Raw genomic sequence first — 26,339 nt, forward strand, 5'->3', positions numbered from 1 at the left:
CACAGAGTTAACACTCATCCTCAATTTGCAAATTAGATTCTTGAAGAAATTAACCCATACTCACACAATTATCAAGACATAGGACTGGCATTTAAATCCAAGTTTATATTCTTAACCAACATATTTACGCATGTGATTTTGATTAATCACTTGACCAGCAGTTCTCAAACACTTGAATTTTCTCAAGATGTACCCAACATCAAAACTCTTCCATAGCAATATTATGTGATATTTCCCTATTTCACTGAACTGGACATATTAGCACTGATCATATGAACACATTGGTGGGTAAAATTTCTGGCACCTTAACCATAAACCAAAATGGAGGAACAAAATCTAAACTAACTGTCATTGCATTCTCCACTGTTACAGACTAACAATAATAATAATTTTTCACATAAGTATTCTATTGATGATACAGAAAAGTTACGGATTTGATTAAATTTCTACATGTCAGTATACTTAATTCTAATATTTTCTGTGCAAAAGTAAGAAGTAGGTGTAAAGCCCTCTGCATCCTAATATACATGGCTGGCTGGAGGAAAATCATTTACTGTTTGCTTTGTGAACTGAACTAGCTGCTTTCTTCATGGAATATCATTTTCCTGTGACAAACTATGGTTATTCACACTTGTATATTTTCACAGTAGACATTTTCTCAAAAATTAATGACATGAGTTTGTCATTTCAGGGAAAACTGATATTATCTTTTGACTATAATAACATTCAACTTTTCAAGAAGAATTTTTTTTCCTGAAAACTTGTATCAATCATATAAACTTGATACTTCCCAATGCATGCTTAAAATGTTCCTCTATTGAGATACTCTGATATTGTGCAACAAGATATGCCAACGTTTAGAACATTAATATATCTCAGTGAATCATTTACAAAATGATCAGTTCAGGATGGTACAAAATCACACATGGGTAAAACCATTCAAAATACAAGATAAATAACTGATTTTAATTTAACAAGAGAAATAAAAAGTTAGTGGATAAGAGTTTAGATTCCACACTCCAAGTCAACTTAAAAAGTGACCATCATCAAGCTTTTTGTAGGATCAAAACAGAAATACCCAAAACAATGTGAAAGGGCTATGAAATACTTATCTCTTCTCTAATTATTAATACCTATTTGTGTAAGCTAGATTTTCTTGTACTGCAGAAAGCCAACATATCATAATAAACTGAATACAGAGTGCAACTATCATATTAAGTAAAGTACCTAGTACCTACTGAGGGCTTTGTAAGCTTTTTCTAATTTTGATTAATGCTATCACTATTAATATTTACTTTATTAGTAAAAAGCACTTATTTACATAAATATATCAAATCATAAAACATCAAGTTGGCATTCACATGTATTCACATTATGTATATACATATATATTTTTGTTACTTTAACTGATCAAATATTTAATAATCTGATAAATATCCTTGCAGCTCTCATCCAACTCAGGTGCTGTAACACTGACGATAGCTTTCATCCATCTTCATTCACTATGTATACTTGAAATGAGACTAGGATTGTGAAATTGAGTTATTTTATGAAGCAGATTTTCACTCATCCATTCAGTAAACTTTTCTTAAGCTCCCCTCATTTTAGCTAGGCACTCCCTTAGATATTGAGGAAACAAATATAAGACATAGCCCCTACCATTAAGGATTTCAGTCTAGTTGAGGAAGACCAGAAGTTGGAAAATTATCATGTAATGTGGTAATTGCTAACATAAGGATGCAAAAGTAACACCTGTATGAAAAGGTGACATAAAGGTTCTGTTTTTCTTTTTCATAAATACCTAAAACAAAAGCAAAGACCTCAACTGTCATATTGCTAATTTAGATTTTATGATAAGGAGCTAATCATAAAGTGAGCCATTGTATGTATCTATTATAATAAAATAATTTACAGTCAAGATCTAGCATTACAAGAAGAAATTAGTTTTGATAAATGAAATCCGCAGATAATACAAAGGCAATCTTATTCATTAATTTCAATATCCTCCACACCCAGTGCTATTTACCAGTGGCAAAAATTATAAATTTGAGTTTTATTTATTATCCTGTAGGATATTTACACAGAAATGGAGGTGTTAGCTTCACGGAGGCAGACAAAAGAGGGGAAGTTAAAAAATGGATGAATTTGATAATTAAGACCATTAAAAATTTAAGAAACTTAGAGATAATTTATTACAAATCTTTAATGTTAGAGATGAAGGCATTGAGGTCCCATGTGGCCTTGGATCAATGTCACTCAGCTAGTTGGCTACAGAGCAGGAACTATAACCCAGGTGTCTAAACAGAAATGCTCATTAATTTATCCTAAAGAAAATGACAGCCGTGCGACATTTCAAATGCATAAGCTTTTCTCTCACTCACTAATGCTTTCCTCAGTTCAAGGTCAGTAATTAAAGGAAAGCTCTTCCACCAATGTATTCATTCCTAGAGAAAATAACATCGAAGACTAGGGTTGGGGGGAAGAATGGTAAAAACCCAAGGGGTTAGGAATTGGTTGTACAATATTCAGAGGACTAATAGGCACAGATTTTAAATTAAGCTAGGACAATGGAAGTGGCCTAAGATTTTAAAGAAAGAACCAAGGGAAAGAATGTTTCAAGGAATGGATATATTTTCAGAGCTGATACATTAATTAATTTTCATTAAAATCATTCACAGTTCAATAGTGAAAAGTATTGAGTGCCTAAAAAATTATACAAATACTATTGTTTACAGAATTCATTAATTTTTCTCTTTACAAATGAAAAAAAGTTAAATTTTCAGCATGTAAAATAAAATGCCTTTGATGCACATTGAAGTGTTTTTTTTTTTTTAATGTATGACCAAATATACTTTAACTCATACAAAAATATGATGAATGGTTTTTCCTGGTGAAAGTCATTTTCTTATTTATGAGTTGCATAAGTATCTTTTTTATGCTTTTCTTGCCAGTTGTTAGGTTACTTCACATTTACACTTCATAAAATTGAAAAAATTAGTAGGCATTTACAACATGCTATATATTTAAGGATTTGACTCTCTGAGACAGTGGATGTTGAAACACCACTTTGCTTTTTTTAGTCAAAGCCATTCCTTGGAATCTAACTTGAAGACGGTGATTTTCTTCATGAAAATTGCACGTGACTCCTTTTTGTTTCATTAGTGATTGATGGATATTTCTTCACACGTGAATGGTAGTCTCTAGGAAAATCTCTATAACTAATACGCTATATTAAATATGTGTTTGTGCTACCAGTGTTATGATATTAGACTTAGAATTTAAGCTCATTTTAAAAGGAACTATCAAGAAAATAGATCAAGCATAAAGACAAAGTTGGAGTTATCCCAAGAATTTAAGGTAAGATTTACATCTTAGCCAGTTCAACACAATAACTACATTAAAGCATTAAAGAAGAGGAGAAACATCATGATCAACTAATAAATGGACAATCTTTTCGATTATATTCAGCAAAAGTTTGTGATGCTACTCTTAAGAATCATATTGCAAATTAGGAATACAAAGACATGTTTCATCAAACATATACTGAAATAATAGCTTGTTTTCTTAGTTAATCTAATAACAAATTTCCTTTGTGTTCTGGAAGATATTTGGTCTTATCCTTAGTCCTCTTTAAAAACATATTAAGCTTTCAGAGGCAATAGTTACCAATGAGAACATATCAATGAATTATATTACAGTTTTTTATATATCTAACAATTTCTCACATGATCTTATCCTGCTATTTTACCATGTGATTTGAAGTACATACTGTTACTTCATTTTTTTCCCCACTTTATGAGTCCCTTTAAGCTGCCACACTCTTATGTAAAATTCACTAGATTCTGTAGACAAGAAGTGCCCGATGTTTATTGTTCTATTCTTTCAGTAACAAACTGTTTATCTTGATCTGTTCTCATAAGTCTTTTTGTCTCAGACACCAATTTCTCTCTTATTCCCTTTTTATCCTTCTTTCCCAAGGCCCTCTATTTTAAATTCATTCATCCATTCATTTTTTTTCCCATCTAACATCCTTCAACTTTTTTAATAAATTGCAACTTGTGGTAAATGCTACAAGTGACCAAAAACAAAGCTGAGTAATTGTAATTACTTATTGGGAACCATATAATGCATACAGTGGTCAGCAGTAACCTTTTAACTTTGCCAGTGACATTGAAGACTGAAGAATGAGCAAAAAGAATGGAGACATCAGGGCAAACCATATATAAACCTAAAAGTTGACTTCTTGGCATTGATGTTGGCACTTAAACTTCACAGTGCTACCTTGGATGGCCTACATAAAGCCTCTTTTTTAGTTTATCTTAAGTTCCAGAAACTTTACATGATGCCTGGTGTCCCTAAGTTTCACCCAGAATGGCCCATGTTTATAGGCTGGATTCAAATCAATAGCTCTTTTTTTGTAGGATATTTTTCTCCTGTCATTATTTTTACTCTGCTACTAACAGTCATGAAATAAATTTCTTCACAGAAAAGAAGAAATACAGGAGGTCAAAAAGACTGTGTGAATACAAATCAATCTCTGCAGCAAGGAAAACCATCATTGATATGTTGTACACATCTTTCACACAAGTTTCCTATAAGCTTATACACAAAATGGATGATGTTATTATAACTGTATTTTCATTTAAAATAGCTATTTGTTTCCATTAAAACAAATATGCACATCATTTTATTTGCTGCAAATGGATGCAGCTTTTTTTTTTTACCAGTTTCTATTGTCATATTTTTCTCCATTTGTCCACTATTATTAGATTGCAAATAAGTATTTTCACATGAATAGTTACACAGCAGTCTATTTTCTCATTATAAGACCTTAGATTTGGAATTTTGAATCAAATTAAATAATCTATTTTTAGATACTAACAAATTGAATTTCAGAGACTTGTATTTTTATAAACTGAAAGCTTAAAATTTGGAAGTTTAAATCTCTCTGGTTTCCTTTTGGTATCATTTTAAGAATTAACATAAATGTGAGTTATTTACTTAAGGCGTATATTCACTTTTAGTCAATTCTTAAATCTTTCCAGAATTTCTGTTGGAGTTTAATGTGATCCAAGGAAATCCTGGTTAGGACCTGCTTGAGAAAAACCCCACCTGTGGCAGTTGCCTTGGAAGAGAGAAGGCAGCCTCTGTTACAAGTCTATTGTGGGCAGAAATCCCATCCTCCAATGGGATTAATTCAGAAGATGTACTGAGCATCTAGTAGGGCAAGATATGAGATGTTGTTAGTTAAATCTGAACTAACAGCACTCCTATACCACCCTCTTGGTATTGACAGTTTTGTCTCCTGTCTAATCAAATATGCTTATGTATTTTTTCTAAATTTTATTTTATATTTTGTTCCATTTTACAGAACTCATACCATTCAAGTTAAAAGAAAATTGAATTAACTTTGTCAAATATAGTAAGATCTGGGAAAATTTTAATGACTTTATGTTTCATGGATTGCCTAAATTCTGCCCAGAACACCGAATAAAAAGACATGTGTTGACAGGAACTGACTGCTCACCTAACAGGCAATTCTCCTCTTGTATAATAACCAGACTCTGAACTTGTCTATAAACTAGGCAGCAATCTGAGTGAGAGATGGGTTTGACTTCTGTTCCCTGGTGGCTCAGACGGTAAAGAATCTATCTGCAATGCAGGAGACCGGGGTTTGATCCCTGGGTTGGGAAGATCCCCAGGAGAAATGAATGGCAACCCACTCCAGGGTTCTTGCCTGGAGAACTCCATGGACAGAGGAATGTGGCGGTCTATAATCCATGGGGTCACAAAGAAACACAACTAAGTGACTAAGACACACACACAGGTTTTGAAAATGTAATTAAGGTCTGATCAATTTGATATAAGAAATCTTTTGCTCTCTAATTGTAAACAAAACCAAAAGCAGAAAGGGGTGAACTGGTTTTCTTTCTTTTTTTGTTTGTTTAAATAAATTGAATCTTTGAAAAAGGCCTAAAAAAACTGACAATGTGAGACAAAAACTTGCTGATGCTATTCCTTCCTAACATATGTTCTGGAGATGCAACTGAGACATCTGGAGTGGCAAGGGCTTCCTTGTTACCATGAGGCACAAGCAGGCTAAAAAGCTAACACATTTAGGATGGTGTAGTAGAGGATGCAAAGAAATTAGATCCTGTTGACACTGTTAAGTTGCTGAATCAACCCAGCAGTAGCTACTGCACAATTGGTGTTAAGTGAGATAATTAAAATGTCACTAATGCTTAAGTCATATCTTTAGCTAAAATCATTATTGATTTATACAGTGTGTATCATGAAAGGGTTTTAGCAGCCAGTAGTATTTGAAATCAAGTTCAGGAAGTGGTTTCAGAAAACGGTGACTATAAGCCTATCAGTAGGAAATTACCTGCACTAGGAGATATGCAGAGAAAGACTGAACTGTTTGGGACTCTGGAAAACTATCTGTAGAAGAGAATTAGTGTCCACCATTGTTGAAAACGTATGTGACGTACTTTGCACCCAGCTTAAGTCAAATGCTCTAAGCAATTTGAAAACAACAGCACCTAAAACTAATGAACATGTAGGAAGTATGTCATCTTTAAGTTTTAAAAAATATGTTAGAATTTGTCCACATGAACATTTTCTTTGATGGGGAAGTGATTTAATCAAATGGTCTTCTGTTTTAAAATTAACTCTTTAAGATGTTAACAGTTTTCTATATTCAGTTTTATTGCAGTTTTTATTGTAACACATCTGATTTACAATGATACAAATATGATACTTCAAACTTGTGTTCACAGTTTATCCTGAAAATTTAAATATTGAGCTACTTATCTGATCCTTTGCTTAATATCCACTTATACTAATTCTATTTTCATTTCATAATGAAAGTCAACCAATCATTGAGAGTTGCTTTAAACAAAAATTTCCTGAAGTTTTTCCACTGCAGGTAGATTTTTTCCTACACATTATCAGTTAGTAAATTAATCTTATTTTGTTTCTGTTCACATTATTTAATTAAATGTTATATTGATTGAAGAATGTTGTTTTGTCGCTAAGTCAATGTCCAACTCTTTGTGACCCCATGGACTGTAGCAGGCCAGGCTCCTCTGTCCTCTGCTATCTCCTGGAGTTTGCTCAAATTCATGTCCACTGAGTCAGTGATTGAAAAATAGAATTCAGTATATTAAAATATACAGGATAAAGTCACCCGATCTAACAGATGTGTGTTACATGAGTATATGTACACACTCATAATTAATGAGAAGTTATGATAAAAGTATTTTATTTACAGTAATACCAGATAAATAAATAGATAAAAATATACAGATAGATAAAAATATGACATAACTATTACAAGAAAGGAGTTCAGCAAAATAAGACAAAACTATGAAATTTATCTGATACATAAAAGGAGTCGACTAGATGACTAGATATAAAGATTTAAACTCAGAAATTAAATAATGTAATGCATCATATTCCTAAACTAACGATAGCTAATAAAAATGATAAGCAAAATCCTTTATTTGAAAATTTCTTAAAATACCCAAGATTCAATTAAGAGGAGAGATATTACAAAAATGAAATACTGTGGCAACAGGACTGCCCTAGAAAATATTAACACATATTTTTTTTAAAAAAACACATTAATTAACATGCTGCAAGAATCAGAGATGGCTAGTGAGACTGCATGAACAGGTGAGACAAGAAAATTGATATATCGGAATTAATAGCTCAGATAGAGATCATGTTTCTATTAGTAAATGTAAGAGAAACAATAATGTCAGTGGGACTGGATTGGTTAATTAAGCAATTTTATGGGAACAATTGATTGAAAGTTTAGGCCAATATCTATTTTGATTATTCTTATAACCAAAATTAATCTAAGAAAAAAACATTTACCTGATTTAGGATGTATAGTGATGCATTAAATTTAAGTCTACTTGACAACATTTGACTACTTAAATAAAAATGTAATGTCCAACATCAGTTGATCATTTTGATATGTATTATATGAGATTTGTTAAGTCTTTTAAAATACCTAATTTAAGTGTGAAATTTAATTGTCAGATCTTTATTCTTACTGGATAGTTTTACCTAAATATCAGCACGTTGGATCAAGAGAACAACTAAAGACATCATAAGTTTGAGAAATGGATCCTTATAAGTTCTTTGTTTAATATAATTGGAAGAAAAATAAAGGATAGAAAAGCAAAAAGAAAACAAGGAAAAACAAACATTTTAGAAATTTTTAAATATCCCAAAAGTAAAACTGATTGAAAATGATGAACTGTCAATGAAAATGTTTTGCCTAACAGTTCAAGCAGAGGCAAGGCATTATCTAGCAAGTTTAATCTTATATTTTTAAATTAGAATACTAATCTGAATTATATGTATTGCAACTTTCCCTTTTCATTATTGAACTTCTATTTAAGTATCTTTTTTTTGCTTTTCTTTTTAAAATTTTCTCTTCCAGTTTTATTGAAATATAATTGACAGCACTGTATAAGCTTAAAGTGTGCAAAATAATGATTTAACAAGATACATCAAGAAATGATTGCTATAATTAATTTAAACATATATAGATACAAAATAAAAGAAAAAGAAAAAGTTTGTTTTCCTTGTGATGAGAACTCTTAAGATCTATTTTCTTAACAACTTCCATGTATAACATACAGGAATGTTAGTTATATTAATCACGTTGTATATTGCATTCCTAGTACTCATTTTCTTGTAACTGGAAATTTGAACCTTTTGATCACCTTCATTCAATTCCCGCTTCATCCACCCACATTTCCCTCTGGTAACCACAAATCTGGTCTCTTTTTCTGTGTTTATTTGCTTGTTAATTTCAAAGTATAATTGAACTAAAACACTGTGTTAGTTTCCTGTTACATAGCATTCGATATTTCTATACATTTCAAAATGATCACTGTAAGTCTAGTTACCATGTCACCATAAAAGACAGTTTGTGACTGTATTTTCTGCAATGTACATTTCATTCCCGTGACTCACTTGTTTTGTAACTGGAAGTTCAAAGGTCTTCATCTCCTTCACCTTTTTCTTTTCTCCCCTCATTCCCCTTCCCCTCTGGCAATGGTTTGTTCATTCTTTATATCTATCACTCTGCTTCTATTTTGTTGTATTTATTCATTTGTTTTGATTTTAGATTCCATATGTAAATGAAGTCATAAAGTATTTTTCTTTAAATTATCTCATTAGCATAATACTCTTTAGGTCCATTCATGTGTCAAATGGCAAAATTTCACTCTTTTTTATGGCTGGATAATATTCCATTATATTTTATACTATTATAAATATTAGAAACAATAGCTTTGTCTGTATATCTACTGACAAAATAATTAGGGAAGTGTTGAAAAGACCTACTTCATGAGTAAGCCAAGACTGAATAATAGATAAAAGTAAAATGTTTCTGATTATATATCAGAGACAAATGTCTCACTGCTGACATAAGAAACCTGTTAACACTATCCTGAGGTATCAAGATGTACAGCTTTATAAGATGCTTAATTTCAGATTCCCCACCAATGGCAATGCTTCAACTATCTTGGCTCTACTTTGATCATTTATTAGGATTATATTTGAAGTCCATACTAAGGAAATTACATTTTGTTTCATAGCACTGAAACATCTTAAATGTTCTTTATCTGGGGAGTAAAATGATCATAAAATATAGTACCTAGGAACGTTATTCAGAGGGAGATTTAAAGAATGGAATTAAAGAGATTGAAACCTCAGGCACGGTCAACAGGGTATTTCTGTATTATAGATGCTAAGTAATAAGAGCACATCCCCTGTGGCAAATAAAAGCTGAACAGAAATGGATAAAATGTCTCCAAAGTTTTGAATCTGTCTTACTTGGAGAATGAGAGTCATAATTTAAAATTAGGCAAATGTAAGAGAAAAGCTGTGTTTGGCTTCTGTTATTTTTCCTTTTGTTTTTAAGAGAAGGAAAAAATGATTTCAAGGTTGGATGTCAAATGAAAAGAAAAGAACACCCAAGTAATTCTGATGATGAGAATTAGTGTTGTTAACGATGTACTAGGTTCAAAGCACTCATCTAACTGCTTGCTTGCTGCTTGCCATAAACCGATTTTTCAGATGAGGCAAGTGAAGCCCAAAGATGGAAAGTGTCAGTATTAGCTGATCATTGGTAGCACCAGGACTTACATATAGACATGCTAGCTACAAAAGATTGTGCTCTTATCCAATTTACCATCCACAAATAAATATCTTAAGTCAGGCTTAAGGGAAGAATGGGAACTGATGAATACATTGACTTTGGAAAGAAGAAAAAAATAGTTGTATAAGAGAATCCAGAGCAGTCGTTCTTAACAGTGGCCAATTGTGCAGCTTTACAATCAGATCCATTTGTCCAAACACTAAGAATCCTCGATCGGTAGGTTTTGAGTAGAAACTGACCTGTTTAGTTAAAAGAAGATCCACAGTGATTCTGAGTCACAGGCAAAGTGAGAATCACAAGTGTAGGGAGGGAAATAAAGAGAGTCAATTGCTACAACCCCTCTTAAGTGATAAAGAGTCAACTTATCAAAGGTATGTTATGCTTGAAGAAATGAGAAGCCGAAGTGTAGCTCTGTCATTAAGCTGTCCTATTGGCAAATTGGCTGGCCCAGAATTGTAAATCTTGAGAAACATCCACACGCACTAGGAATACTATTTATCATGAATTCTGTACACCATCTCCACATCTCAAATATATCAAAGAGTAATCAAGTTTAAGCTATATCCAAGGACACACAATTTCTAAACATTGAGATGGAATCCCTTTAAAAGTCTAACTTTAAAGTCTATTATTTTTCCCACTAGAGATTTCTTTGATGTTATGTTTTCAGAGCCCTAGAAATCTAGAGAGTCTTCTTGGGGCCAGTTTGGTGAAAAGCAGAGCAGATAAAGGAATGCAGAAGAAGAACAGCTTGGAGGCCTCCATCTAATATCTTACATCTTCAGCCACAACATCTTTGTTCTTATGTAGTGGGATTCTGTGTGTGTGTGTGTGTGCGCGTGCGTGTGTGCGCGTGTGTGTGTTTAAGCTGCCAGGCTCCTCTGTCCATGGGATTCTTCAGTCAAAAACACTGGAGTGGGATACCATTTCCTCCTCCAGGGGATCTTCCTGACCTAGGGATGGAACCTATGTCTCTAATGTTTCCTGGCATTGGCAGGCAAATTCTTTAACCAAAGCCCACAAAGGGTATAAAAGCTACTGAATTAACCCAAGAAGACAAAATAGGAGTAATAACAGTAGATAAGGGGGTTCAGGAGAAATTAGCACTTTATGTACAGCAAAGATCTATCTTAACTAACTTAGACAAATCATGAAAAATTGAGAAATTCACAAATGCTGTTAACTATAAGAATATTTGAAAAATTTCTCAACAAAGCAATTATATTCATACTACTTCCCCTTATTATAAAAATCACATTTCTTACATGAACTAATTTTTTATAGCATACTTATATTTTAGGAATAGATTTTGACTAACTTATCTTGTTTAACACTCTTGGGGAAGACTTTAGTACAAGGGATTCCAAACTGGCACCCTGATCAAAATGGGTCACCCTGCTATGTTGCGTTTGTAAGCTGGCTATGTGATCCTTAGTGCAAAGCAAGATGCATTTAAAAGTGACAGTAGGCATGAAACTTGACAGTCAGTCCCCTGGCATACAAAGATGTATGGTCAGACTACCTATTTAGCTACTATAAGGTTGAAAAACATCAATCTGAACACTTTTATATGAATTCGTGCTTCCAGTTCACCGAAGTCCACACTACTCCTTAGTGTTTGAATTTTTGTTACCTGATCCCTATTTTATGCAAATAAAAATATGAATATAAACCCATCTCCTTTCTAAGTAAAGACTATATGTGTACATACATGTGTGTACATGTGTGCATACATGTATGATTTTAAAATCTATTCATACCTTGGTTCTCCCACATAATGGATAATCTTCCCTCTGCCTCTTGTTACAAAGATTCTCATTTATTCTCCCCCGTTTTCCCCACTCAGAATCTTTTCTTGCCCTCAAAGGAGCAGCATTCCACCTGACCATAACTTCAATATAGCAAGTATTATGATTTCCATTATTTTCTTCCATTGGGTATAACAGAAACCAATAGCATGCCTATAGCTGATAAACAATGAGAACAGTGTATCAGTAGATATCTTAATACTTGACAAAAATTTCTCCCATCTGACCTACATTATATTTTTTTAAGTGAAGCTTTGTTGAATATATTCATCACAAAATAAATGGAGTATTGTTAGCAAAATAGCCAGTTTACATCTCTAGTAGTAGAGAGAACTGTTCCGGTTGCTATACACCAGCACCTCTTATTTTGAAGTACTTGAACATAAGCACAAAACCACACACAGGAGAATGAGAATAATAAATTATGGAAATCAGAGCTAACTGTGCTTTCAGAGGTGTGATAGATTATCCTTTTGGAACAGGAGAGAAGAGCTGGTTTTTTGTTATTGCAATGCTGAGATGGATTACCCACGACCTTATGTAAACTGAAAGCTTGTACTGACCTGTTGAAATCGGAAAACTTGTAACCATGGCAACGGAGGACAAGTAAAATTAGGTTTCTGCTGCAGTTATAAATAAGGTGGAGAAACCCTGGACTTTTCCTCCCTCAATCTGTGACAAAGACAACACAGAAAATGAAAACCATTATTTTTTTCTGTCTATGGCTTTCCCAATCATAAAATGCAAGTCATAATTTGGATGAAAATCTCCACAAAGACAGACGGTGATCTACAAGGTGTGAAGGGAGAGAAGATAGGGTGTAAGGATTGGCGAAATGAAGTAGAATCAGAAAGATATAGAAGATCACAGGCAGTGGCAAAGTCACTGATTAAAAAATTCTTAAACGCACGCCATACACAACTGCAGTGTTGGACATTTCAAAGTATCTAAACATACTTGAGCCAAAGTACAGGAGAAAACCAATAAACCACTTCAAATTATTATGCTGTATATCTCTTTTATCTAAAATAAAAAGGGTATTAAGCACAGAATATTTGTAACTACATCCATCTTTACTGTGTTCTAAACTAAATAAATAATGATATATAAGGCTTTGAAATGTGATTCTATCCATACAAGTTTCATGGCCACTATGGTTAATTCTGTTAATCCTTTTAAGTCAGAATTTTTATCAAGTATTTCCCAAAAATTTAACCTCTTTCACCCAACACTTGATGGCACTACTACTTCATAAGGCAAGTCCCTGCAAATGGTTCCCAAATCTTCTGTTTAAAGGCTTTGGAAAACACATTATCTATCCCTCTCAAGTACAACCCTTCAGCTAGAATGCTTTGACTTTGCTACTTGCATATGTGCGTGCTGTGTCATTTTAGTCATGTCTCACATTTTGCAATGGTATGGACTGTAGCCTGCCAGACTTTTCTGTCCATGAGTTTCTCCAGGCAAGAATACTGGAGTGGATTGCATGCCCTCCTCCACAGGATCTTCCTGACCCAGGGACTGAACCTGTGTCTCTTTGTCTCCTGCGTTGGCTGGTGGGTTCTTTACCACTAGAGCCACCTGGGAAGCCCCTATGCTACTGGAGGCATTAATAAATTTTCTGCCCCTCCATTTTCTTCCAACGATTTGGGAAAAAAATATAATTTGCTACAAGCACAATTTTTTTTTTTAAACACACTAGGTTAATAGGGTGGAAAATAGAAGAAAAACACTTTCACCAAATATTTACTAGGTTGACGCTTTTAGAGCCTACACTGTCTCAGGGAACTTTCTGAAATGACAGATGTGTTCTTTTTAGATGATGGACATTGGGTTGTTTAAGATGCAGCCACGAACCACATGTGGCTATTGAACTTGAAAGTGCAGTGGAGAAACTAACATCTTCTTTAGAAATGTATTTAATTAAATCAACTTAAATTTCAGTGCTCACAGGTGTTTAGAGGCAATTATATTGAACCACACTCATGAACCTGCCTAGGGATGGATATGAGTTTGAGTAAATTCTGGGAGTTGGTGATGGACAGGGAGGCCTGGCATGCTGCAGTCCATGGGGTTGCAAAGAGTTGGACACGACTGAGCAACTGAACTAAACTGAACTGAACTGAGGGATGGACCTGAACTGTTGGCTCAAGAGGACAGGAAGGGAAGCAAGCTATGTTAAGAAAAGAGATTATCTCACCTCCTCCCCAGTCAGTGGGGGGAAAATTAAATAAATCAGTCTCAATATAATAAAGTATCCTCTCTGTTATCACCTAGGAAGGAGTAGAATGTTTTCTTTGCAATAATGCCTATACTGATTGGGTTTCCCTTCTAAACATTTCTCCTTTTTGTGTATTTTTCCCTCTTTATAACAGTTAAGGGAACAGAAATGCATTCAGTGGCAGACACTTTGAACTGTGTTGCCCAAGGATGATCTCATGGAGCTTCTCATCACTCAACCCCATCCCCAGTGGCCTGGGCTAAAGATCAGAATAAGGCTTTCCAATTTTTTTCTTTCTTGTCCCATTGAGTGCATTCAACACAGTGAGATCCAACAGAAAGAGGGTTGATTCAAAGATGGTTCTTGTCCCCAGGCATAAAATTATATTTGGAAAGACAATGAGAAATGATCAGTTGTTAGGTGTGTCCTGGACTACCCTTAATTCTAGCACTAATTTATCCCTTACCTCCTTATATGACTTAGTCAAGTTTATCAGGGCTTCCCTGATAGCTCAGTTGGTAAAGAATCCACCTGCAATGCAGGAGACCCTGGTTCGATTCCTGGGTTGGGAAGATCCCCTGGAGAAGGGATAGGCTACCCACACCAGTATTCTTAGGCTTCCCTTGTGGCTCAGCTGGTAAAGAATCTGCCTGCAAAGTCAGAGACATGGGTTCAATCCCTGGGTTGGGAAGATCCACTAGAGAGGGGAAAGGCTACCCACTCCAGTATTCTGGCCTGGAGAACCCCATGGACTGTCACAAAGAGTCAGACATGACTGAGTGACTTTCACTTTCACTTTTCACTTTCAAGTTTTGTTAAATTTGATTCTGTCACCCTTATTGGAGTAGGAGTCTCAGAGGAGAAGGACTGGGTTTTGGATTTGTTTGTTTGTTTGTTGCAACCTTCAGAAATGAAAGAATTGGAAGAATGGAGATTTCACAAATGGGAATTTCTCTGTTGTAAAAGCAGTGTACTGATAACCACCTCCTAATAGTGACAATGCAATTACTCTACTGACAGTTATGGATGTGCAGGAATTACTGCCAGAATCTTGTAAAAAAAAAAAAAAAATCTACTATGAGTTCTAAATTTGAACAACTGTATTGCTACGATAAGAAATGCTGTGTCATATCAAAAGTGACTCCACAGATACCTGGTTATTTTGAAAAATTTTCCCTTGCAATTCTCTTACATGCATTTATAACATAATCTTTCTGAAAGATGTTTTTTCACTCAGATGAGTGAAAGGCAACTTCCTGTTGCCTTCAGCTGGTCAAAATCTACACTCTGTTCCTATGGCCCATATGCCAAGAATACTCCCCCACTTTCATCATACAAAATTTTTCCTTTTTATCTTCTACTTCCCTATAAATAATCACTTCTGTTTTTAATCCATTTTGGGTTCAAAATAGATATAGAATGGTCTTGATGATTGCTTTACAGCTTCACAATTATTTCTTACATTTTCATTGATATTTTCATTGATCATTCTCTGTCATTATGATGTCCCCAATCATATTCCTTAAGGATCACTGAATTTTATTGGGACATACACAGATTTAGAGATCCAATGATTAAGCACTTCTTAATCTAGGATAAGTTAAAGGACACCTAGGAAAATTAAAGGAAAAATTTTTGTTTTAGTGAAAATATTTATCAGCCAGAGCCTATTTGACCAAAATCATGCCAGCTACTTGAAAGGAAAGATTTAAGAAAGTGTTAAATAACATAAAGGATGAAAAGAAGATGCTAAGGTATCCATCATAAAGGTAGCTACTATTAAAAAAAAAAAAAAAAGCAACCATGAGCCCAAATGCTTAGGAAACAAGGGGACGATGACAAAAACTTAAAAACTTAAAGGAAGGGCCTCTGGGAGCTGAAACCCAGACCTTTCAAGAGGGACAGAACTGGTGTCCCTGGATGGAAGACAAGATATGGCTGATTCTGCAACTGCTGGCAAAACTGCTGACTGCATTCAGCTGCTGCTACAGAAATAGCTACTGCCTCCAGGGTGAGGAGATGCAGCAGTGATGCTCACAGGAACACAAGCAGACAGGAAGCCCATGTAAGGCAGACAGGAAGGAACAAGTCTCTTTCTCCTCCAGCCTCGAAAGCCTCCTCTGATACCTTTTATTGGCAGAGCCAAAAAGAAAGACAGTTGACAGAGCAGAAATGCAGTTGTCTGAGTCCCAGCTCCACAATCAGCAAGCAGGGTATAGAGAATGGGGTTGAAATTAAGACAGTGATTAATAATTGCCACAGACTATATATCAACATTTTATGGGGAGAGAACTTATATTCTTATTAGCTTCCCAAAGGGATATGTAACTTCCAAATAATTAAGAATCGATGAATAAACAGAAAAAATAAAAGAACCTCATGGCAGAAAACCGGATGTCATTTCTACTGTTTAACACCGTGTCTTCCATTCCTTTGGTTAGTTATATTTTCACTAAGAAAAAAGCATCTCAATGCAGATTTCAAAACATCATTTGTGCTCAGAACACATTAGATATTAAGATGTGGTAACCAAAAAGCAAATCAAACCACCCGCACATCCAAAAAACCTTGTTCACAACCTACTTGATATCTGTGTTTACAAGATTTATGTATTTCCCAAAATCAAATTATTAAGTACAATAAAGTCTACAACTGTTTTTTTCAGGTATTATTAGTGTATCCATAAACTAAAAGTACATTGAACATATGAATTATTTAACATAGTTTGACCTACTAGGATAAATTTTAAATTAGTTATTAAATAGTATTCTTTTTTTTTTTTTCTTATCTGATAATGATTGAAACAGTTCCTTGGGATTTCTTCTTATTACTCAAACAAACACAGTGCTTGGGTATGTTCGGGACACGAAAGGAAATCAGAGGGAAAAAAAAAGTCAAGAGAAAACTCAGGGTTACGACTGTTCAGTTGTTTGCATCTTGATGACAAACACATCTTAATAACTCCCTAGAATGTGTGGTATCCTTGAACTTGATATTTAAATAGGTCCAATAAGTTATGTGACATTCAAATGGAAACAATATGATATTATGGAGTGTTAAACAGATATTTCTATCAATAGAAATAGAGATGCTTAGGTTAAGTTGAATGCTGTTTTAATTTGGAATGATTTCATAACTTTAGGAATAAAGCAAACGGTGAGAGTTCTGGAAATTAAGGTTGTCATTAAAGAGACAGCTGGAAAAAGTTAGAAAGTCTATTTGGACAGAAGGAAATGGGTGCCTTAGAATAAGAGGTCTAGTCCCCAAGAAGGAACTGTAGATGGAAGAGAAAACCACCCAGTATTGCTGTCTCGTGGACCAAAATAATTCAGGGCAGATTAAAGTAAAAGACTGCTGCTTTGCTTATACTCAGATTTCTGGGCACTGGATATTGGTTTCGGCATAGCAAAATTAACCTATCAATCAATGGTGAAACAGGGATTCCTAATGTTCAATTGCTCAGTCATGTCTGACTCTGCAACCCCATGCACTGTAGCCCGCCAGGTTCCTCTGTCCATGGGATTCTCTAGGCAAGAATACACATGTACATCCATGGAGGATTCAAGTCAATGTATGGCAAAACCAATATAATATTGTAAAGTAAAATAATAAATAAATTAATTTTAAAAATTAAAAAAAATAAAGAGACTGAATGCAAAAAAATAAATAAAATGAAAGAAAAAAAAGAGAATACTGGAGCAGGTTGACATTTCCTTCTCCAGGGGATTTTCCTGACCCAAGAACTGAACTGGCATCTCCTGCTTCTGCATTAGCAGGGAAATTCTTTACCACTGAGCCACCTGGGAAGCCCTAGGACACAATTGAGCTTTATTCACGATTTAGACTGAATGTGAGGTGACACTGAACAGAATTGGAGGAGGAAAGAACGGATGGTCATATCCTCAAGTCCTTGGAAAAATAATAGGCAAACTGATAGATGTGAATTTAAATAGAGCATTTCATTAACTAAACTGAGAGGTGAAATACACCAGTGATTACAATTAAAGTATTACTTATTGTGCTGCATTAAGTAAACTCTGATAACATCTCCTTACCACATAGACAAAGTAATTCTACACGGACATCTTTTCATCTATTATGTCTGAACCTTAAATTTTCTCATACTATAGATACAACACCTATTTTGTTTGTCATGACAGTCTCATTTACAAGATTATGAAATGCCCCAGGGCAGGGCATATGCTTCCTTCATCTTGGAATCCTCATTACCTGGCACCCAGCCTGGCGTGCAGCAGGCATCCATACAGTTGAGTGAATTTGTTGAATTTCAATCTGTTTTTAAAACAGAATCAATTGAATCAAATGAGTGAAAATGTCTACTTGATCTCAGTGATTTCTGATCACTCTTAGACAATAGATGCAATTCATCAAATGCTGTGCCTCAAAGTTTGAAAGGTCCTTAGAAGTCATCTATTTTAACAGCCTTTGAAATCCTGAATCTTATTTATTCATGTATAAATATATACACACATATATATAAATATATATACATATTTTTATATATGTGTGTGTGCAATATGTATATATATACACATACTTTTTCACACACATGTATATGTATTTAAGTTTGCACTTTGGGTGATTTTCTTCCTGAAGTTTCTGTTTCATTCATTTGCTTAACACAGAGGGCCTGTGTTAAAACTCATGTTTAAAAAGTCAAAAGTGAAAAAAACCATTGGTATTCATTAGGCTTTAAGCAAATATCATAAACACCTAGTTGCTTTTAGAAAAGGATAAAGTTAGTACAGAGTGCTTTTTGGATTTTCAAAGTAGAATATGATGCATCTTTTTATACTCTGTACCCATTTGTAAGGGCTTCCTAGGTGCCTCAGCAGTAAAGAATCTGCTTACTAATGCAGGAGACACTGATTCAATTCCTGGGTTGGAAAGATCCCCTGAGAAGGGAATGGCAACCCACTCCAGTTTTCTTCCTGGAGAATCCCCATGAACAGAGGAGCATGGCAGGCTATAGTCCATGGGGTCGCAAAAGATTCAGAAATGACTTAGAGACTAAACAACAACAACCCATTTGTAAATGCTGTTGACCACAGTATGACTGAGGATTCAATAGATGAATGACTGACAAAAATGGCATATTAATAAAAATTATATTTTAAAAATAAAATGCCAAATATACTGAGAGAAAAAATAAATATAAATGTAAGTAATGGTAAGAAGTTTGGCACTTATTTAATTTAAATTTTTTAAAAAAGAAAAATTAGAAATTTAACTTGCAAATTGATATCTGTTTTGAAAATACTTCGCTCAATAATACATGGTATGGAACTCCCCTGGTTGTCCAATGGTTAAGAATCTGCCTTTCAATCCAGGGAACATGCGTTCAGTCACTGCTCCAGGAACTAAAAGCCCATATGCCTCAGAGCAACTAAGTTCTTGCACAGAAACTAGAGAGTCTGTGCACCACAAAAAACAAAAACAAAAACAAAAACAAAAACTCACATGCCACAACTAGGGCCCAAGGCAGCCATATATATATATATATATAATCCACAGTAAGATCCATTGCTTTACAACAAATATTAATTCATTCAAGAAATATTGATTTGACTATCTACCAAACAGTTTGTTAGGCCCTAAGGAAAAAGTGGAAAGAGCTAGTGATATTCCTACATTCAATGATCTTACATTTTAATGTGGAAACAATAATAAATGTTAGCTTCATATGAATTAAGTTCTGAGAATCATAGGCACCATAAAGGAAATAAGTAAGTGCTGTAATACTGGACAAAAACTTATAAGACTCTAGGCTCAGGGAGCAGCGAAAGATCTGAGGTAGGGGAAAAAAATGCAAGTATTTGGAAAGTATGACTGAAGCTTAGAGTGAAACATAGGAGATTCTGTGAGGTGAAGGTTGAGAGAGATTGAATAGAGCATGGTAGGCTTTGAATTTTATTGTAATGGGAGACTAATGGAAATCTTTAAGCAAAAAAAAATAAAAATAAAAACATGGACTGATGAACGTTTAAATGTCTGAGTGGAAGATGATGGAATCACAAACCCAGAGCTAGCAATCCCATTTAGAAGTCAGCTGGTACAAGATATTCTATTGTAGGAATTTAAGAAGGGAGAGGATCATTAAATTAGTAGCTATAACAAAGATCTATAATGTTAAAAAAATTCTGAGTGGTAGAGTGTTATAAAGAAAAATAAAAATTGAATGAATGTGAGAGATCACATCATAAGAGGAAGTGTGACCACTGTGCAAGGAAGAATTGTAAATGACCTTTTGATAGGGCAATAGGAAGAGAAGCTATACCTCATGGGTTGAAAAGTGGATGAGAAATATAAAAGTGAGAGTGTGAGTGTAAAACACTTTCCTGAGAATATTAGGGTATGCCTAAAGTGAAATTGTACAGGAATTGGAGAGGAGTTTGGGATAACAAAAGGGATTACCAGCTTATTGCTCAGCACAGAGTTCTCCAATGACTATATTGCTAGAAGCTCACATTTCACCTCCGAGGTGTATTTTTCAATATTTCCTCCCTCAGTTTTCTATAGGGCCCCATGTACTGTGTTGGAAATTTTTCAACTTATGTACCGACTTTAATTATCTAGATTCACTTCTTGTTCGGCATCTTAAAAATACGCTCTCACCTCCTGTTTGCCTGTCCTACTCCAAAACACCCTTATGGCAGAAAGTGAAGAGGAACTAAAAAGCCTCTTGATGAAAGTGAAAGAGGAGAGTGAAAAAGTTGGCTTAAAGCTTAACATTCAGAAAACTTAGATCATGGCAACTGGTCCCATCACCTCATGGGAAATAGATGGGGAAACAGTGGAAACAGTGTCAGACTTTATTTGGGGGGACTTAAAAATCACTGCAGATGGTGACTGCAGCCATGAAATTAAAAGACGCTTACTCCTTGGAAGGAAAGTTATGACCAACCTAGACAGCATATTAAAAAGCAGAGACATTACTTTGCCAACAAAGGTCCGTCTAGTCAAGGCTATGGTTTTTCCAGTGGTCATGTATGGATGTGAGAGTTGGACTGTGAAGAAAGCGGAGTGCTGAAAAATTGATGCTTTTGAACTATGGTGTTGGAGAAGACTCTTGAGAGTCCCTTGGACTGCAAGGAGATCCAACCAGTCTATCCTAAAGGAGATCAGTCCTGGGTGTTCATTGAAAGGACTGATGCTGAAGCTGAAACTCCAATACTTTGGCCACCTCATGCGAAGAATTGACTAGTTGGAAAAGACCCTGATGCTGGGAGGGAGTGGGGGCAGGAGGAGAAGGGGACGACAGAGGATGAGATGGCTGGATGGCATCACTGACTTGATGGGCATGAGTTTTGAGTAAACTTCGGGAGTTGGTGATGGACAGGGAGGCCTGGCGTGCTGCGATTCATTAGTCGCAAAGAGTCGGACACGACTGAGCGACTGAACTGAACTGAACTCCAAAACTCAGCTCTCATCTCCTGCTTACCACTGACAGCTTCTCTGTGATTCCAGCCAGCAGTGAATGTCTTAAAACTCTGACCACTTAACTTACTGTTCATCCTAGAGGTTAAAGTCCAAGAACGAACCGTGGTCATACTCATAGGAATCTCTAAACCCTACACTGTCAAAAACAGAGAGAAAGATGTTGACACTGAAAAAGAGAGAGAACTAGCTTTCCTTGGGAAATCCTCACTTCTTTTACTACCCAGAGGAGGTAGAAAGCAGAAAAACAGACAGCACTTTTTAGGTATCTTTGTGACACAGGAGAGCAGAAAATGAGAGAAGTCATTACAAGAAAGAAAAATAAATAAAGTAGGGGAATAGAGAGACCATGTCCACTGGAGCACAGAAGTAGATTATTTCTACTTGTAATTTCTTTAAAATTGATTTCTCCATCTTTGACCAAGAATATTAGCAAGTCCTTTTTTCTTATATAACAATCAAGCCACAGTGGGACTGAGACAAATGAAGAACGAAACATTCTTTCCTGGTCTTTCTTTGCAATTCATCAACAGGTCTTGTGGCAACACATTTAAGAGGATTTAATTTTCCATGTCTATATTTTCTCAAAAACAATAAAAACTTATGGGCAATAAAATATTATGTCTGTCTGTGTAAGTACTTTTTCTTGTGTATTTTTATTTCTGTATGGTTCTATAAATTGAATATTAGTGAGATTCATAAGCAGACTTAAAAATTTTAAGCTTCATCACTGTGATTGACCACCAAAAGGCCCAGTTATTGGTAGGAATAGTTTTTGGATTGGTAGGAATATTGTTGGATGACTTTACACTATATTTAATTGAAAGCCATACCATTAGGCTGCAATTTTCCCTGAAACTTAAGAAGTTATTCAAGCACCCTTTATTTCTATGACCTTGTAACTCAGCTGATCAGTATATATTAATATGCATGGATTAATGAAGGGATGGATTGGAACACTCCCTGAAGTAGTTTAGATCTCTTGAGAGAGAAATATATAAAAATGTAAGCCACTCTAATATCTTCCTCACCAGTGTTCATCATCTCTCTGGATAGATAAATCTACACAGCTGAAGTAAGAATGGATAATTAAGAGTTATGGTTATATTTAATATAGTAATTAAGCACATTAAAAAATATAAGACTCAGAAAACAGGAGCAAGACAAGGGTGCCCACTCTCACAACTATTATTCAACATAGTTTTGGAAGTTTTAGCCACAGCAGTCAGATAAGAAAAAGAAAGAAAAGAAATCCAGATAGGAAAAGAAGAAGTAAAACTCTCACTATTTGCAGATGACATGATCATCTACATAGAAAACCCTAAAGACTCCACCAGAAAATTACTAGAGCTAATCAATGAATATAGTAAAGTTGCAGGATATAAAATTAATACACAGAAATCCCTTACATTCCTATACACTAACAATGAGAAGACAGAAAGAGAAATTAAGGAAACAATTCCATTCACCATTGCAAAGAAAAGAATAAAATACTTAGGAATAAATATACCTAAAGAAACAAAAGACCTATATACAGAAAACTATAAAACACTGATGAAAGAAATCAAAGATGACACAAATAGATGGTCAAATATACCATTTTCCTAGATTGGAAGAATCAATATAGTGAAAATGAGTATACCACCCAAAGCAATCTATAGATTCAATGCAATCCCTATCAAGATACCAATGTGTTTTTGCAGAACTAGAATAAATATTTCACAATTTGTGTGGAAATACAAAAAACCTCAAATAGCCAAAGCAATTTTGAGAAAGAAGAATGGAACTGGAGGAATCAACCTGACTTCAATCTCTACTACAAAGCTACAGTCATCAAGACAGTATGGTACTGGCACAAAGACAGAAATATAGATCAATGGAACAAAATAGCCCAGAGATAAATCCACGCACCTATGGACACCTTATCTTTGACAAAGGAGGCAAGGATATACAATGGAGAAAAGACAATCTCTTTAACAAGTGGTACTGGGAAAACTGGGCAACCACTTGTAAAAGAATAAAACTAGAACACTTTCTAACACCATACACAAAAATAAACTCAAAATAGATTAAAGATCTAAATGTAAGACCAGAAACTATAAAACTCCTAGAGTAAAACATAGGCAAAACACTCTCTGACATAAATCACAGCAGGATCCTCTATGACCCACCACCCAAAGTCATGGAAATAAATGCAAAAATAAACAAATGAGACCTAATTAAACTTAAAAGCTTCTGCACAACGAAAGAAACTATGAGCAAGGTGAAAAGACAGCCTTCAGAATGGGAGACAATATATGCAAACGAAGCAACTGACAAAGAATTAATCTCAAAAATATACAAGCAACTCCTGCAGCTCAATTCCAGAAAAATAAATGACCCAATCAAAAAATGGGCCAAAGAAGTAAACAGACATTTCTCCAAAGAAGACATACAGATGGCTAAAAAACACATGAAAAGATGCTCAGCATCACTCAGAGAAATGTAAATCAAAACCACAGTGAGGTACCATCTCACGCTGGTCAGAATGGCTGCTATCCAAAAGTCTACAAGCAATAAATGCTGGAGAGGGTGTGGAGAAAAGGGAACCCTCTTACACTCTTGGTGGGAATGCAAACTAGTACAGCCACTATGGAGAACAATGTAGAGATTCCTTAAAAAACTGGAAATAGAACTGTCATATGACCCAGCAATCCCACTGCTGGGCATACACACCAATGAAGCCAGAATTGAAAGAGACACATGTACCCCAATGTTCATCGCAGCACTGTTTATAATAGCCAGGACATGGAAGCAACCTAGATGCCCATCAGCAGATGAGTGGATAAGAAAGCTGTGGTTTATATACACAATGGAATATTACTCAGCCATTAAAAAGAATACATTTGAATCAGTTCTAATGAAGTGGGTGAAACTGGAGCCTATTATACAGAGTGGAATAAGTCAGAAAGAAAAACACCAATACAGTATACTAATGCATATATATGGAATTTAGAAAGATGGTCATGATGACCCTATATGCGAGAGAGCAAAAGAGACACGGATGTATAGAACAGTCTTTTGAACTCTGTGGAAGAAGGTGAGGGTGGGATTTTTTGAGAGAATAGCATTGAAACATGAATATTATCATATGTGAAACAGATCGCCAGTACAGGTTCAATAAATGACACAGGATGCTCAGGGCTGAGCACTGGTATAACCCTGAGGGATGGGATGGGGAGGGAGGTGGAAGGGGGGTTCAGGATGGGGAACACATGTACACCCATGGCTGATTCATGTCAATGTATGGCAAAAACCACTACAATATTGTAAATTCAGTTCAGTTCATTTCAGTCACTCAGTCGTGTCTGTCTCTTTGCGACCCCATGAATTGCAGCATGCCAGTCCTCCCTGTCCATCACCAACGCCTGGAGATTACTCAAGCTCATGTCCATCAAGTCGGTTGATGCCATCCAGCCATTTCATCCTCTGTCGTCCCCTTCTCCTCCTGCCCCCAACCCCTCCCAGCATGAGGGTCTTCTCCAATGAGTCAATTCTTCGTATGAGGTGGCCAAAGTATGGGAGTTTCAGCTCCAGCATCGTCCTTTCAATGAACACCCAGGACTGATCTCCTTTAGGATGGACTGGTTGGATCTCCTTGCAGTCCAAGGGACTCTCAAGAGTCTTCTCCAACACCATAGTTCAAAAGCATCAATTTTTCAGCACTCCGCTTTCTTCACAGTCCAACTCTCACATCCATACATGACCACTGGAAAAACCATAGCCTTGACTAGACGGACCTTTGTTGGCAAAGTAATGTCTCTGCTTTTTAATATGCTATCTAGGTTGGTCATAACTTTCCTTCCAAGGAGTAAGCGTCTTTTAATTTCATGGCTGGATCACCATCTGCAGTGATTTTGGAGCCCCCCAAAATAAAGTCAGCCACTGTTTCCACTGTCTCCCCATCTACTTCCATGAAGTGATGGGACCAGATGCCATGATCTTAGTTTTCTGAATGTTAAGCTTTAAGCCAACTTTTTCACTCTCCTCTTTCACTTTCATCAAGAGGCTTTTTAGTTCCTCTTCACTTTCTGCCATAAGGGTGGTGTCATCTGCATATCTAAGGTTATTGATATTTCTCCTGGCAATCTTGATTCCAGCTTTGTGCTCCTTCCAGTCCAGCATTTCTCATGATGTACTCTGCATATAAGTTAAATAAGCAGGGTGACAATATACAGCCTTGACATACCCCTTTTCCTATTTGGAACCAATCTGTTGTTCCATATCCAGTTCTAACTGTGCTTCCTGACCTGCATATAGGTTTCTCAAGAGGTGGGTCAGGTGGTCTGGTATTCCCATCTCTTTCAGAATTTTCCAGTTTATTGTGATCCATAGTCAAAGGCTTTGGCATAGTCAGTAAAGCAGAAATAGATGTTTTTCTGGAACTCTCTTGCTTTTTCAATGATTGAGCGGATGTTGGCAATTTGATCTCTGGTTCCTCTGCCTTTTCTAAAACCAGCTTGACCATCAGGAAGTTCACAGTTCACATATTGCTGAAGCCTGGCTTGGAGAATTTTGAGCATTACTTTACTAGTGTGTGAGATGAGTGCAATTGTGCAGTAGTCTGAGCATTCTTTGGGATTGTCTTTCTTTGGGATTGGAATGAAAACTGACCTTTTCCAGTCCTGTG

This window comes from Cervus canadensis, chromosome 16, assembly GCF_019320065.1.
Source record: "Cervus canadensis isolate Bull #8, Minnesota chromosome 16, ASM1932006v1, whole genome shotgun sequence".
Taxonomy (NCBI): Eukaryota; Metazoa; Chordata; class Mammalia; order Artiodactyla; family Cervidae; genus Cervus; species Cervus canadensis.